Source organism: Lonchura striata, chromosome 13, assembly GCF_050655825.1.
Source record: "Lonchura striata isolate lonStrDom1 chromosome 13, ASM5065582v1, whole genome shotgun sequence".
Classification (NCBI taxonomy): domain Eukaryota; kingdom Metazoa; phylum Chordata; class Aves; order Passeriformes; family Estrildidae; genus Lonchura; species Lonchura striata.
Genome location: NC_140715.1, coordinates 17,060,937 through 17,075,336, shown reverse-complemented (window position 1 = coordinate 17,075,336; position 14,400 = coordinate 17,060,937).

The following is a 14,400-nucleotide window of genomic DNA, read 5'->3' as shown; positions in this document are numbered from 1 at the left end:
TCCAGCTAGGGATTCCCAAGTACTCTTGGATGATGGTGGTTTTTGAGGATGTCAGAGTCATGTGCAGCTCATCAAATGCTGGCATCAGTGCCTGGAAGAGCTGGGTTCTGTTTGGAAATGCAGCAAGGGTTTTCCCTGCTTCCTGGAAGCTGTGCTGGGAGGATGTGATCCCTGGCTTCTCAAGGAGGTGCAGAGCTCTCTGATAATCCTCTGCACCCCAAGCCCTGCCTGTGCCAGGGAGATGAGTGTGCAGGTTCTGACTACGAAGTTTAGGCAGCCTCTTTCTGGCAGCCTCTGCCTGGATTTGGCAGGCAGGGGAACTTTGTGACATTTATTTCTTGTCTCTGGGAGTGTGGAGGAGTCTCAAATGTCCTGACCTTGTGCCATGTCTGCTGTGACACTGAGAAGGTGGCTTGTGCTCTGCTAGTCTGGAGCAAAGAACACTTCCTCCTGCATTTCACACCAAACTGATGGGAGCACGATGAGAGAATTGCTGTGGTGACTTCAGGTGGAACAAGCCCACAAAGCAAATTGAGCAAGTCCAGACACAAAAAGGCTGAAGCTTTTCAAAGGGAAAAAGGAGCCCTGGGTGTGCTGTGAGCCACATGCTGTGTCCTGAGGGTCTGGGCTTGTGCTGTCAGGAAAGACAAAGCTGCCAAGACCTTGCTTGGTTGTTTTGGGGATTTTTGAGCCAGGTTCATACATCCTGAGAAATCACAGGGTTGTATGCTACGGGCCAGATGCTGGTGGCACAAGCTAGAAGGTGAATGGCTCTTGAATATGACTGGTAATGAAAATCACATTTGAGAGCCTCTGTGGAGCTCTTCAGAAAAAAATCAGAACAATTTAACTTGGCCCACAAATGAGAATGTCACTGACAAGGCCCTCCAGGCTGGCCAGCCCCGTGGTGAGGGTGAGTTCTTGGGGGAGAAACTTCTCTGTGAACAGCACCTTCTGCTCCTCTGCAGCTGCTCTGTGTGCTCCAAGTGCAGCCCTGGGTGCTTCCCCAAACTTTTCTGCAGCTCTGCAGTGGCCCCCTGGGCTCCCCCAGGTAAGAAGATGCTGGTGTGGAGGGAGAGGCACTTCCCCTGAGTGTTCACTGGCTCAGAGGCGTGCAGAGGTGAAATCCTCTCCCACTTCATCCCTGCAGCAACTGAGCCTGTGTTTCCTTCTCAAAGATCTCCATTCTCTTGCCTCCAGAGCTGTTTCTCTCAGCTTTTTGCCCCTGCTGCTGGAAAACTGCACAGAGGAAAGTGCTGATCTCTGCCTGCTGCTTTGAGAGCCTCTGAGGTTCTGGATGGGCATTTTGGGCCTTTCTGCCTCGATTTTCTGGGACTCTCAGATCATCTGCCTTAAGGAAACTATCAGAGCTTTAGAAATGGTTCTTTACCCAATTTCTTGCACAGACAGAGGCAGCAAAGCCTGCTTGCTCCAGCTTCCCCACTCAGCCTTTCGGGGAAGGTTTGAGAGCTTTGTCAGGACATCCTGTTGTGGAGAATTTTGGGGTTTTAATTACCATCTGTTTTTCCTCTCAGCTAACGTTTGCTTGAAGGGTCTTGAAATGCAAACAAAGCTGAACTGCACAAATCTGCAGCCATGCACACAAGTAAAGGTTGAGAGAAGTGGGTTTAGGAGTAACCCATTGTTCCACCTTCTTGGATGGAAGCTCATGAAGTGCTGTGCACAGACACTGAGAATGCTTCAAGTGTTGCCTCATGTGCAGAGCACACTGAGGAGCCCCCTGAAACATTTAGAAACAGAACAGGAATGAGAATGGTGTTGCTGCGGTGCTGGAGCACTTTCTAGTTCTAGCCTGGGGATGTCCAGGTGTGTTTGGTGTGAAAATGGCAGGAAATGTTCAATTTTATAAATTCTTGGGACATCCTTGAAAAGAACATCCTGAACACTTTTGGTTGACTCAAAAGAACTACTGTAAGAAAACTGGGATGGTTGTCTTGTTTTCTAATATTACGTATTTTAATCTAGACCTAAGCTAAATATTTTATTTTATAGAGTTGGTGAAATATGTGGCAAAATAACCTTGAAATAGATAAACAATGGGGGGAAAATTTTTGGCAGCAAATTTCTGAAGAAGAAAATCAGAAATTTTGACAGGATCTATGGGTCAGACAGGATCTGTGGGGCAGGATTGGGATCTATGAGTCAGACAAGATCTGTGGGTCAGACAAGATCTATGGGGCAGGATTGGGATCTATGGGGCAGGATCTGTGGGTCAGACAGGATCTATGGGCCAGAGAGGATCTATGGGGCAGACATATTTTGGGTTTTAAGTCCCTCTGGTCAATAGGATGTCTCCGAGCCAAAGGACCCAGGAAAGGACTTGGACTAGAAACAACAGATCAAAAGTATTAAATGCTGCACCAAAAGCAGTAAATAGGTGGTCAAACCCCTGCTGTCTGAGGACAGCCTGGAGTTGCTGCCTTGCTAAGAGAAGTGGAAGCCTGTCATGGCTCTTGGTCTGGATACCAGAACATGGGAAAGCCTGGCTGCAGCAGAGGAAGAAATGTTGGCTTTATCTCTTCAGAAGTCAGGCCTGTAAAGGTTTCCTCTCTAATCCTGGTGTTTGCAGAGCTCCTCTTTTGAGGGAAGTGAGAGAAATGATTGGTGTAATACATTTTAGATGTTCAATCTGAAGACACTGACACTAAAAAGGGTAGCGGTGGGTGCTTAAGTGTATTTTAGGTTGCCTTCTCTTTTAATAATGAAAACAAATGTCCTGTCAAAAAAATCTGCCTCACAAGGGAGCTTTTCCTGTGGAAATCTGCACAGATATGGGAGCTCCTGGGAAGGGGTGTGCGAAGCAGACAGAGGGATGCTTGAAAGGAGATGCTTTCACTGACATATGCTAACTGAACTGACACAAATCCCAGCCTTAGATTTTGCTCTTTTTGGAGATTTGGGGTAGCTTTGTGTGTGCATCCAGGAAAGAGCCAGAGAGTTGCAGCAGCCAAGTGCCCTGGGCTGGATGAATTTTCAACCATTGTTTAAATGTCACTTTGTCAAAATCCTTTTGAACATTTTGTTTGTAGATCAAATCCTGCCCTTGCACAGGAAGGCTGGGAGCCTCCAGAGCTGCTCTCAGCAGGGCCTGGTCTTACAGGTGATGTGTGTTTTGCCTGACACCAGCCAAGCCTGACTGATTATTTGGAGGAGAATTGGATTGCAGTGCAGAGAGACTGTTATTAAACTGGACACCTGTGGATCCTTCTAAGTGTGCCTGTGTGCTACAAGCCCACACAGGTCTCCACAGTGTCTAATGCCAGCAGGAAATGTTGGTGTCACACTTTGGACTCGCACAGCATAATTATCATCTCACCCCTTCCTCCTACCTCAGTGTGATTTGCTGCCAGTGTTGTATTAGCAAAAAGAAGGGGGGGGGAAGTCATTTTTCCAGTGTACATACAGTAATAGAGATGTTTGTATGGCAGTTGTGAGTGGCGTAATCTTGGTTGTTAGACAGCTTTAAGTGGGATTTGAAACAGGAAAAGATGCCAAAATAAATAGCAACGAGATGGATGGACTATTAGGCACAGCTTGTTTGAATTGCTCAGTTCAGGAAGAATTTACCTGGTTTGTGATGCATTGGCAGTACTAAATGAGAGAAAAAAAGAGGTATTGCCCTGGTGGGTTATGCCACTAAGGAATGACCCAGCACCACACTTCAGGTGTTGCACCAGACAAAACTTTTGAAGCAGCTGGATCTGCTCAGTGCTTCCTTGGCTGTTGGGCTTGGGCTTCACCCTGTTCCCCATGGAGAGAAGGTTTGGCACTGTGCTCTGAGCCTGGAGTCCAGCCAGGTGCTCATTTGCCTGTCCCTGGAGAAACACAATCCCAAGGGTTGCTCATGACACTTTTATCTTTGCTTGGTTGATGTTTTTCTAGAGCAGGACCTTTGTCCTGATTTTTCAGTCATTTAAATCCAAAGCTAGTGTAGTTATCCATTGACCCTTCAGTCCCAGCCTAGGCTGCCACAGTCCCAGTCTCACTGGCGACCTGCTCATTCCCAGAGATTGGTGTTTAGTGCTTGGGCCACTGGAGCTGAGATGCCATTCACACCTTCCAGGCGTGCAGATAATCCATGCAGGCAGCTTTTATCAACAGCACCACATTTCTCACTTGAAGTCCCAGTGTGAGCCCTGGTGAGAGGATGTGGCCACTGGGAGAGGGGCCACAGCAAAGCGGGCAGGCAGAGGCAGGTGATGCGTGGGAGGACACGTGTCCTGCCAATGAAGAACAATATTTTGTATTCCAGCCAAAAGTGGCCCATCTTCGTGCCTCTTCTGGAAACAGAAGCCTCTTTCCTATCTCCAGCAATGACCTCTGCACATGTGACATTCAACAGAGAAAACCATAATTGCATCAACTAATGATTTCCAGAACAAGAGCTTTCCCAAGGCTATGTAAAAATGGCTGGTGTTTGTCAGCACTGGGTACACAAAGAAAACAGAAGTATCAGGGCCAGCTGGTTTACATATTTTTAAGTTAATCTGCTGCTGGTAAAGCTCTAATTGACCAACCTCTGACTTGGGAGTCCTGGCTGTGTGAGGCAGGCGTCTCTTTTACAGTCATTCCTTGCCTCAACTTCCACCAGTCGACTGGAGGGGTTTTCTTTTATACCCTTTTTTATTTCTAGTTTTATTTCTGCCCATGTAATTACTTGTTCACTTAATTCCTAAACAGAAAAGAAGTAAACTCAAGCAACTTGGCTGAAAAGACAGATAAAGAGCTGCTTATATACAGGAGACCATTAGGAATTAATTTCTGACAGTCTTGGCTTGGTGCAGTCCAGACTTCATTACAGCATTTGCAAAACTCCTCCTGGCAGTCAGGCACGCAGTGGAATAATTTGTATCTCTCTATAGGTTTTACTGGGATCTGCCTCTAGGTTTGGCTGATCTCATTTAGGAATGTTTGTGTTTTTTGCTGGTGCACAGAGGGGACTCTTTGAACTATCTTTTGCATAACAGAACTGTGTGTGCATTCAGCAGGGCACACAGAAGCCCACTGGCTGAGGAGGTGACGTGTCCTTGCCCTGGTTTGTAGGATAGATGGAGAAGCAGAGTGGGAAGATGACAGGACACTGCTCATGGCCATGAAAATACCCCAGCTTGGTGTTTGTGTCTCTAATGAAAAGAAAAGGTTCTTGGTCACAGAGGTGAATGCACCCAGCCTTACCTAAACCAGACTGTGCACCCTCCCCCCTGGATATGCACACCTGCCTTGTGTGTGCCACGTGGTGCTTCTGAAGGACACTCAGAGTTATGTGGGGTTTTCAAATCTTGATCAGCCAAATCACTAAAAAAGCTGAAACCAGCCTGCAGTGCCTTTGGAGGGGTGGTAACTACCTGCAGGAAAACTCGTTCTAGCTTTGCTAAATATAACAAAAAATATCCAGAGCACAACATGTCTCATGGGATGGAGAGGGTGGACAACTTATCTGACAAACTGCTGGCAATGTGAATTTTGGCCTTGGGTGCAAGCTGTGGTGTTAACCCCTTCAGGCACCAGTGTGGTACCAGAAATGGCATTAGTGTCACTTATGTATACATAATTATGTGTAGCAACTTCTTTCAAATAATTTGAGGAAGTGAAATAAATGACTGTAATTAGGCTGCCATATATGACTGTTCTGGTTTGAAAGCAAAACCAGTGAGAGACTCAAAGTCAGAAATACAATTTATTAGGAGAAGGGAAAAAAAACCCCACAATACATGCAATAATACAAAAGAAAAGCCACTGACAGAGTCAGAATACAACCTGACACCCTGTTGGTCAGGGTGTTGGTCGCTGTCCAAATTGGAGTGGCTGCAGTCCTGGAGTGGCAGGTGTGGTTCTGTTGGAGCAGTGATCCTGCAGAAGGGTGTACTCATCCTTTGAAGGTCCAGTGGGAAAACCCAGCTGTTCCTCTTGGGAATCCAGAGGAAAAGGCTGTGTCTGGTGTCCCAAAAACTCAGATTATATCCAGGTAGGAATGCTTGGCTCCTCCCTGTGGGCAGAGCTTCTCACAATGGGATGCTGTCACTTTTATCAGTCTGCAGTGACATTCAGTAGCCCATGAACAGCAGATGTATCCACAGGGGGAGGGTTGGTCTGGGGAAGAGATAAAGAAAACTGCCCAGAAGATAACTGCCACACCTCTGACAGATGGCAAATAGAATCCATCTTGCCTTGCAATCTAGGACAATGACATAAAGATAAAAAAAGTCCCCTTAACATGGAACACATTAAGCCAGAACCTTAGAACTAAGAAAAGTTTAAAGAACTTAAGCATTCTTTAATGTGTTTTATGGAAACCAGAGGCCTGGTAGCAGTGTCCCTTCCCATGTGTGGTGTGGCTCCCACAAGTCCCACAGACGACTTGCAGGGGTGCTGGGGCTCCAGATGTCCCCTCCTGCTGCTCCCTCACTTTGTAGTGATGCTGCAGCAGCCACACATCTGGCTGGCCCTGCTGAAAGTGGGACAACTCTTGTTGAGATCGAGCTTTTCTGCAGAGGAAGAAGAAAAAAGAAGCCCCCAAGAAGCAGGACAGTGCCTGTGGAGTTGTGTGGGAGCCACAAAGCGAAGGAAGCCAGAGGCTGTTGCAGCAGCAAAGCCCAGCTGGCTGCTCTCCCTCCCGTGGAGCTCCACAGGAGCTGTGATCCACGTGTGGCAGCCAGCCCAGGCTTTGGCAAGCCAGGACTGCTGTGCTGGGTTTATTAGCAGGTTCCCATAGCACTGCCCTCCCCAGGCATCCTCTCCTCCCCTGCACATGCTGCCGGCTGACCTTCCGGAGCGCTGGGAGAGGCTGCTGGGTATTTACAAGGAGCTTCATTCCTATTTCAGCTCCCAGGCTCCCAGAGCAAACACCAACGTGAATCTTTCAGTAAACAGGCAGGCACTGGAGGGGAGGGAAGGATTAAAATCTCCGAATAATGACTGAAATGTCAGACATTTATTATTAAGTCGGTCCCGATGTTGACAGCTGAACATTCAATATTAAAAGCATCCTTGATCATAAAAGCCAAAGGCAAACCTGGTTCTTAAATATCCCAGTTGTTCTTTTTTGACCTAGTTTTTGATGTCTTAAGGAGGAAATAAAATTTTGGAAAATATTTACAGACATGAGAAATGCAGGATTTCATCACGGCTGGTGACTTCACGGATCCGCCTGGGGCAAGGACAGCAATTAAAGAGCAGGAGGGCAAACAAGTCTCACATTTCCCTTTGCAGAGGTATTGTCAGTCTGGGAAGCTGGAGCGTGCATGTTAGGGCTGGAAGAGCAAGAAGTCACCAAGTCTCAGCGTGAGGCTTAGAGGGGTTCTGATGGCTTTCAGGATGTTAAAGGACTGGTTATGAGCGAGGCTGAGGTTTGACAAGTTTTGCCAGGAGCTATAAAGGTGAAATGATCAGTGTTGTGCTGTGTGTCAGTGAAGCAGAAATGCCAAAGAACTGCTTTGAATAATGCATGGTCTTTGTGGGTCAAAGTCTCCTACAAGAAGGCTGGTGGAAAAGGCTTGATGGAACTTACCCCGAGCATCAGATTTCAGGTTTGCATTAGGGGAAGAATAGAAGACAGCAGTAGGAACAGGGAGAAAGAGAGAACATCTGACCTAGCAGGGCATGGAAGGGAGGGAGAAAATTGTTTATGGAAGATTGAGGCAAAACAGGATAAGTGTGAAGCTCTTGCAATATGGAAAAAGCTACTGAAAAGAGGAAGAAAATGTTTTTTTTTTTCCTTTTGTGTCTTTCTTGGTTTGGAGAAGATGTCAAGAGCCAAACTAGAAAGACGCAGATGCTGGGAAATTGTTTCTTGGGGAAGTTGTAGAAATTCCATTACTGGAAGCCTATGAAAGAAAGTGGGGAAACACCTGATACAGCTTTGAGCTCCTTAGGCTCTTCCAACCTTTATTTTTGTTAATTGGTGGTATTATCCTCAAGTCAGAGAGGTGGCACAGCTGTTGATGGCTTTTTGGAAGGGTTCAGCTCCAGAGCTGCAGAGTCAGGCACTGCCAGAACCAAAGCTGAGGGCTGAGACCACAGGCCTTGGTGGCTGAGTGCTGAGGAGAGAATGGAGGCTGTGACCAGAGAAAGGCATCTCTAGGTATTAATTAGGGTCCTTGTACGTTCTGGAAGCACACCAGACACTTCACCTGCTTTCCCTGGCACAGACAGATTTTTCTGATTCCCAGGTTCGGGAGGGGTGGCAGAATGTGACTGAGATCTCCACCCAGCTGACGTGACCCAGATGGGTGTTTGGGGACAGTTATGTCCCTCTGTCTGTGGTCACACAGAGGGCATGTGACCCCTCTGCCAGGCAGCAGCTCCTTGCCCAGATAATTCCTGCCTGGCTCTGCCAATGGGGATGTGATGACCCCAAGTCCTTGGCCACCACCTTGAACTGTGGAGGGGGTTGCCAGGCCCTCAGATCCCCCAGCAGAACTACCCAAACAGGCTAATTTTGCTGCTGGACACGGGGGAGCTGGGAGGATCTGAGGGGATGGCATCTGTTTCATGGCACTTCACATCTCCACACGCCTCCCATGTTCACTGTGCCCTTGGGAGCTGCACAACTCTGTTCTCTTGATGAAGGACATATTGTGCTGGAAGCACAGTGCTTGGCTGGATGGACCTTTGGGGCTAAACCAGCCATTCCTATGTACTCATTTAAATTTCATTGATTTTTCTAAAGAATTATTTCTCCCTTGATGGTCTAGAAATAAAACCTCTTGCCCTGACTGGCTCAACAACCCCATGATTTCTATCTATTGACAAGGTGGTTTTCACACTGTCTCAACACAGGCAAGCTATTCTTCAACATGCTCGATCAGAGGAAGAGAAAATTACATTTTATGTACCTCCTGCCGCTTCCTGTTACATCTCCCCTCCTGGATCTCCAGTGGCAGGTGTTTGTGCAGGATCCCATCTACAGGCTGGGAGTGAGTTAGTCAGCACCAGGTTTTCACAGGAATATCTCCTCTCGATGTGGGCAATGCCCAATTAGGCACATTGCCAGGCTACAAGTTTGCAGTGATATTTTTAATATTCCTCTGAGGTTCCTTTTTGGTCTCTGGCCTTATCTTTGCTGAAGAAAAACATCTTGTGTGGCTACTCTTTGTGGCCCTGTCTGATTTGTTGCTTATTTCTCACGGTGCAGCCAAATGCGTGCAAGGCAAGCGGGGACACGGAGTGGCACTGACCCTTCTGTGCAGAGCACACGTGTCAGCTGGTGACCTGGAGTCCAGGGCTTGCTTGAAGGCTTCTCCAAACTCAAATCCTTCCAACAGCAGCAGCAGAGAGGGAGTGTGAAACGTGGTGTATGACAGCAAGTTTGCTGGGGATAATGTGACAAAGGTGCTGTTTTCCAGTTTCCACTTTGGTAAGGATCTTTCTGGCTGTTACATTTATGGTCAGGGGTTTGGATGAGGAAGCCTCCATGGCTTTCAGAACTGCAGCCGCACTGTTTCCAGCTGCAACCCTTGAAGACCCAGATCTAGAGCTCATTTCCTTTGCTTCAATTTTAGTGGGTCATCCCACCAGTGTTTTGCACAATCAAGCAAGAATCATGGGCTTGAAATAGGCACAAAATCCCAAAAGTGACGAACTGTGGCTCATGAAGGCTGTGTGTACCATGTCCAATGAACAGGAATGTGTTTTTATGGGAAAGAGCTCCTTTCCCATGTGGGAACTGGTTACTGGGGGTGACTTTTCTCTCATGGGCCTTATTTCCAAGAGTGGCAGTTCAATGACGAAACTTTAAACATATGTTTCCTTGTCCAGATGTCCTATTTAGGTCAAACCCTTCACTTTGCCTGTAAGAGATCTGGAAAAGCCTGGACCTGCCTTTGAAGTCTCTGAGGCAGGATTTGTCTTTAAAAGGAGTTGGATCAGGATGGGGGGCATGTCAGTGCTGGAACCAGAAGATGTTTGTTTGCTCCAGTGCCTATAGAGGTTAATATAACTTTTCTTTATAGCTTTTTGGGAAGTCATTTGTAACCGGATAGTCCCTTTCCTTTGCCAAGAGGTTGGGGTTATTTGTGGCTCTGGACTCAAAAGCAGAAACAATGGTGCACTCATTATGATCAAATCAGTTTATGCTTATTATTTCAGTTTTTTTCTCAGAAAGACCTTGGCCTTTAACTCTATTTTCATTTACATGGTCTACTTGCCTCTCTCTGCACTGCCAGGCAAACTGGAGAGCTCAGGCATGTTGGTGATTGTTTCTGAGCACCAACATTTGAAGATCCTGTTGAATGGGAGAAGCTGAGCTCAGGGCACTGGAGATGTCAGTGGCTGGAGAAGGGTTGGAGGGCAGAACTTTGGGGTTCTATCCCATGCTGGTTTGATTTGGTTTGATTTAAGATGCTGTAGCCGAGTCTGCATGGTTCCTGGAACTTCCCAGACAGGATGAATGTGTGTGCTCTTCCCTAGAACAGCCTTCCACACTGGCAGGGCAAGACCTCTACTCCCCTCTTGCACTCTGTGGGCTCTGCTGTCAGGTGGAGGAGAGGAGCTGCTGGTGCAGATGTTTTCCTGTGTTGCCACTGGCTGTTGTTGATGCAGGTGCAGTGTCCTGGACCAGCCAGGAATGCCAGCAGAGGCCATGAGAGTCACCACTGGTAGCTCCATCCCCTTGGAAATGTGCACAGAACAATCCCAGGCTACCAAATTCCTGTGTGCTTGTGACCAGGGGTGGGGTGAGGGAAGAGAGAGAACTCCTGCCGAAGTCCTGGTGCAGCCAGAAACATTTCCAGCCCAGTAGCAGCTGCAGCAGTGCTGGTGCAGCTCCCTGTGGTGCTTTGCTGGGGCCGGATCCAGAGCTCTGCCAAATCCACAGGCACACTCAGGCTTCTGTGCCATCTCACTGCCATGTGCAATAACTCATTCCCTGCCTTTGGACATTCCCAGTACATGGCCATCAGTGCAAGGGCTGTGGGACATCTTTCTCTGCCCCAGCCATGCCTTGCCTCATGCTTCAGTCCTGCCTTGGCTCTTTCACCACCGTGTTTCAGCCCCTGCTGTGCCCAACTTGAGGCATCCTGGCTTTTGCTTTCAGGTCCTGGAATCCTGCCTCTGGCGTTAAACACCATCTGCACCCAGGAGGACATTAGTGAGGGGACAGAGCCCCAGGGCGTGGGATAGGGCATGTAGGGAGGCTGCTGCTTCCCCTCTCTGTATGGATAATGACTTCAGAAAAGAGGGCTGATGGGGGGCCACTGATTAATGCCTCAGATCTCAGTCCATGAGAGTGATGCCACCTGCAAGCTGGACACTTACACTGACCTAATGCCTTTGTGGCTTCAAGCCACATTGTACCATCTGCCAGCAAAGGAAAGCTTCCCAGCACCCCACCACGCAGGTGTGGGGGTGGATCACCACCTAAATCCATGCCAAGGTGTGCCAGGAAGGATCCAGCCTTCTCTCAGAGGCCAGCAGCCTATTTGGGTTAAACCTCATATGTGATTTTCTGTTTGTGGCATCCTTTTCCAGCAAGAAAAGTGCTGAAGTTATTGGAAAAAGTCTGCAATCCAGCCCTGCTGAGCCATGCTACAACAACAGGTTATTGTTCTGGCATAGGTGAAGGGCAGGACCTTTGCCTGGGAGCTTTCCAGGAGCTGTGCTGCTTAGCTGGAAGGAAGCAGAACTTCTGAGCCCTGAATCCACCTGCCGTGCTAATGCCGACTGCAGCGCCGGGAGGTCTCCAACAAGTGCCAGCACCATGCAGAGCTGGCACTTCCAGCCCCTCCTTGTCCTTGCTGTAAGTGGAGTGTGCCTGATGAAGGATGAAGGCCAGAAAAGTAGTGTTGAAGCATTGGCAAGGCTGCTTTGCTGTCTGTGGAACACTTTGGATGCTCCCAAGTCCTGGAAGCTTTTACTGTCTTTTGATAGGGAGAAATACAAACTATCGATGTCATCCGACTTCTCTAACAGCTCACAGACATTAGAAAGCAAAGGCTGAGACCTTGCTTCAAAGGTGCAGCTGCAGTTGTGGCTATTTGTGCCATGTCTGTGGTTATCAGGGTGGTTTCAGCCTGCCACTGAGAAGTGTCCACCTCTAATTTAGCCATGGTCCTGCTCCAGCCCCACTAAGCCCTGGGGACAGCCTCTCTGTGTCGGTGCAGAGCCACTTCCAGCTCATTCCCATACAATTGCCAAGGACAGCTTTTCCCTCCGTAGCCCGAGCTGTGGTTTAGATGAAAGGAAATTTGCAGTTTAAAGGCATCCTTCCATTCCAGTCAGGCTTTTCCTTTGCAGAGTATTAACAATGTCATTTCCCACTCGGGTGGAACCAATTGGTATTTCCTTCGGTGGCCTCAAGCTTGGCAGCGTGACCCTCTGCCACAGCAGGGCTGCTGTGCTGGGCTGGCAGCTGCCTCTCCACCATGACAAAACTGTTTGCATTTGCTGGCACTCCTGACATCTCTCGTTGAGGCTGTCACAACAGCAGCAGCTGAAGTGGCTCTGTAGCCATCAAGGAGAGCAGGCTCTGGATCTCTGCCCTGCCCTGGGCACTGGGGCACCTCTGTCTGCATCCTTTGCCAAAGGCCACATCTGGGAGGTGGCACATGGAACCATCACAGCACACAGAGCCTTTCCAGCAGCAGATGGTTCCCATGGGGTGTCTGCAAAGGGGAGCTCTCCTTGCCAGTCCAACAAAATGAGTTTAATTCAGCTTCCCCAAAACAAGTCTCCTAGAACTGAATATGCCTCGTGGGAAGTGCCCTCCGGCAGCTGCAGCAAATCTGAGGAAGGCTCTGCTTATTTCCAGACTGGAAAAACAAATCTGAAGTTGAAAACATGGCTAAAATAGAAGACTTCTTATCAGGGGAATGCTGGGGAAGGCTGCAGTGGGCAGAGGTGATACCAAAGCTGACTCTTCCAAGCAGGCTTGGACACAAGAATGTTTTACAACTACCAGAAAATCAGGGCTTCTTCTCAGCTTGGGTCTCGTGTTTCACTGAAATCCCTCAGTCCAGTTCTCAACCTGAATTCACAGTATGCTACCATGACATCATGAAGTCAAATGCCACTGGCAGTGGAAATAGATATTGCCTCCCAGGCGGGAGCTTCAGGAAAGTGTTCCAGGAGGTGGAGGGGGAAGGGCTTCCCAGGCTGAATTTTACAAGAATTTTTACTGGCAGAAAAGTATCAATTTAAAGAAACATGTTTTCCTGATTTGAAAATGCTCCCCTGGGAGCATTTTCTGTCCTTAGCTGTCTGAGTTTTGTCACTCTTGTGATATTCCTGAAGCTTGGCAGTACCCAGGGCTGCTTTGTAGGCACAGAGATGCAATCCTGTTATGAAAAGCTTCCACCCAAACATCAAATCCTGGTGAAAGATTGCAGGAGAGATGCCCCTGGATGGCAGGAGGAGGGAGATGAAGGGAAGCATTGCCAGCTTCCAAACCACCTGCTCCTCCTGAGGATGTGCTGGTGCTCCCAGGGCAGGCAGGCTGGGGCTGGGCCCTGTGGGTGTCCTGATTTCTGCAGAGCCCTGGCTGTCTCAGCCATTGAGGTTATTTTTGGAATTTCCCCCCTTTGTCATTAAATTACTTGTTATTGTGAGCAGTGTGGCACTGGGGCAAGAACTGTGGGACTGGGGCAGGAATTCTGTGACTGACAGGAGCTGTGTTGCTCTCTGTCTGAGCTTCCCCAGGGCAGTAAATGCCAAGCCCTTTGTACCATCCTTTGGTATTCTCAGCCACCATATGTTCTTGGCCTTTTTGGTTTTTGCCCTGGCTGAGCCCTCTGGGAGCAGCCAGAAGGGAAGGAGCAGGGAGGTGGATGGCTGAGCCCTTCCTCTGATTTGGCAAATCCTGCTTTTCCCTCGCTGCATCATTCAAAACGTGTTCAGGGCTCCAAACACATGGCCAGCAGCACTGCCCTGGGAAGGAGCCCGAAGAGCTGCAGCTATTTAGACAAAGAAACCAAGAACTGAAGCCACTGGTCCTGTCACTGTCCATTTTGCTTTGTCCTTGCCAGCTCACCAGCACTGGAAACAGCATCATGGAGACACAGGGAAGGCAAGCTGGTGTCTCAGAAAAGTCAGGCTTGCTGCTGGCAGGACAGCTCCAGGCTCTGCTGGGGATCAGATGGCAGAGGAGCAGCTTGGATGAAGCATTCCATTCCTCTGCTTCAGGGAAAAACTCTTATGGGGGCAGAAGTCTGGCTTTTGAGGATGAGTCTAAACTTTGCACCTGCACCTCAGATTTGCCCTTGTTCAAGCCAAAATTGAAATATGGACAGGAACCATTCCCTCCTGGAAACTTGCCACTGGTTCTGCCCGATGTGCCCCTGCTGTGCAGAACAACAGAGTGGCCCCTGGCCTGCTGCTTCCCATAATCTCCAGGCTGATATGGACCTTGCTGTGAAACGGATGTGGCTGACATTTAGCAGGAATGCC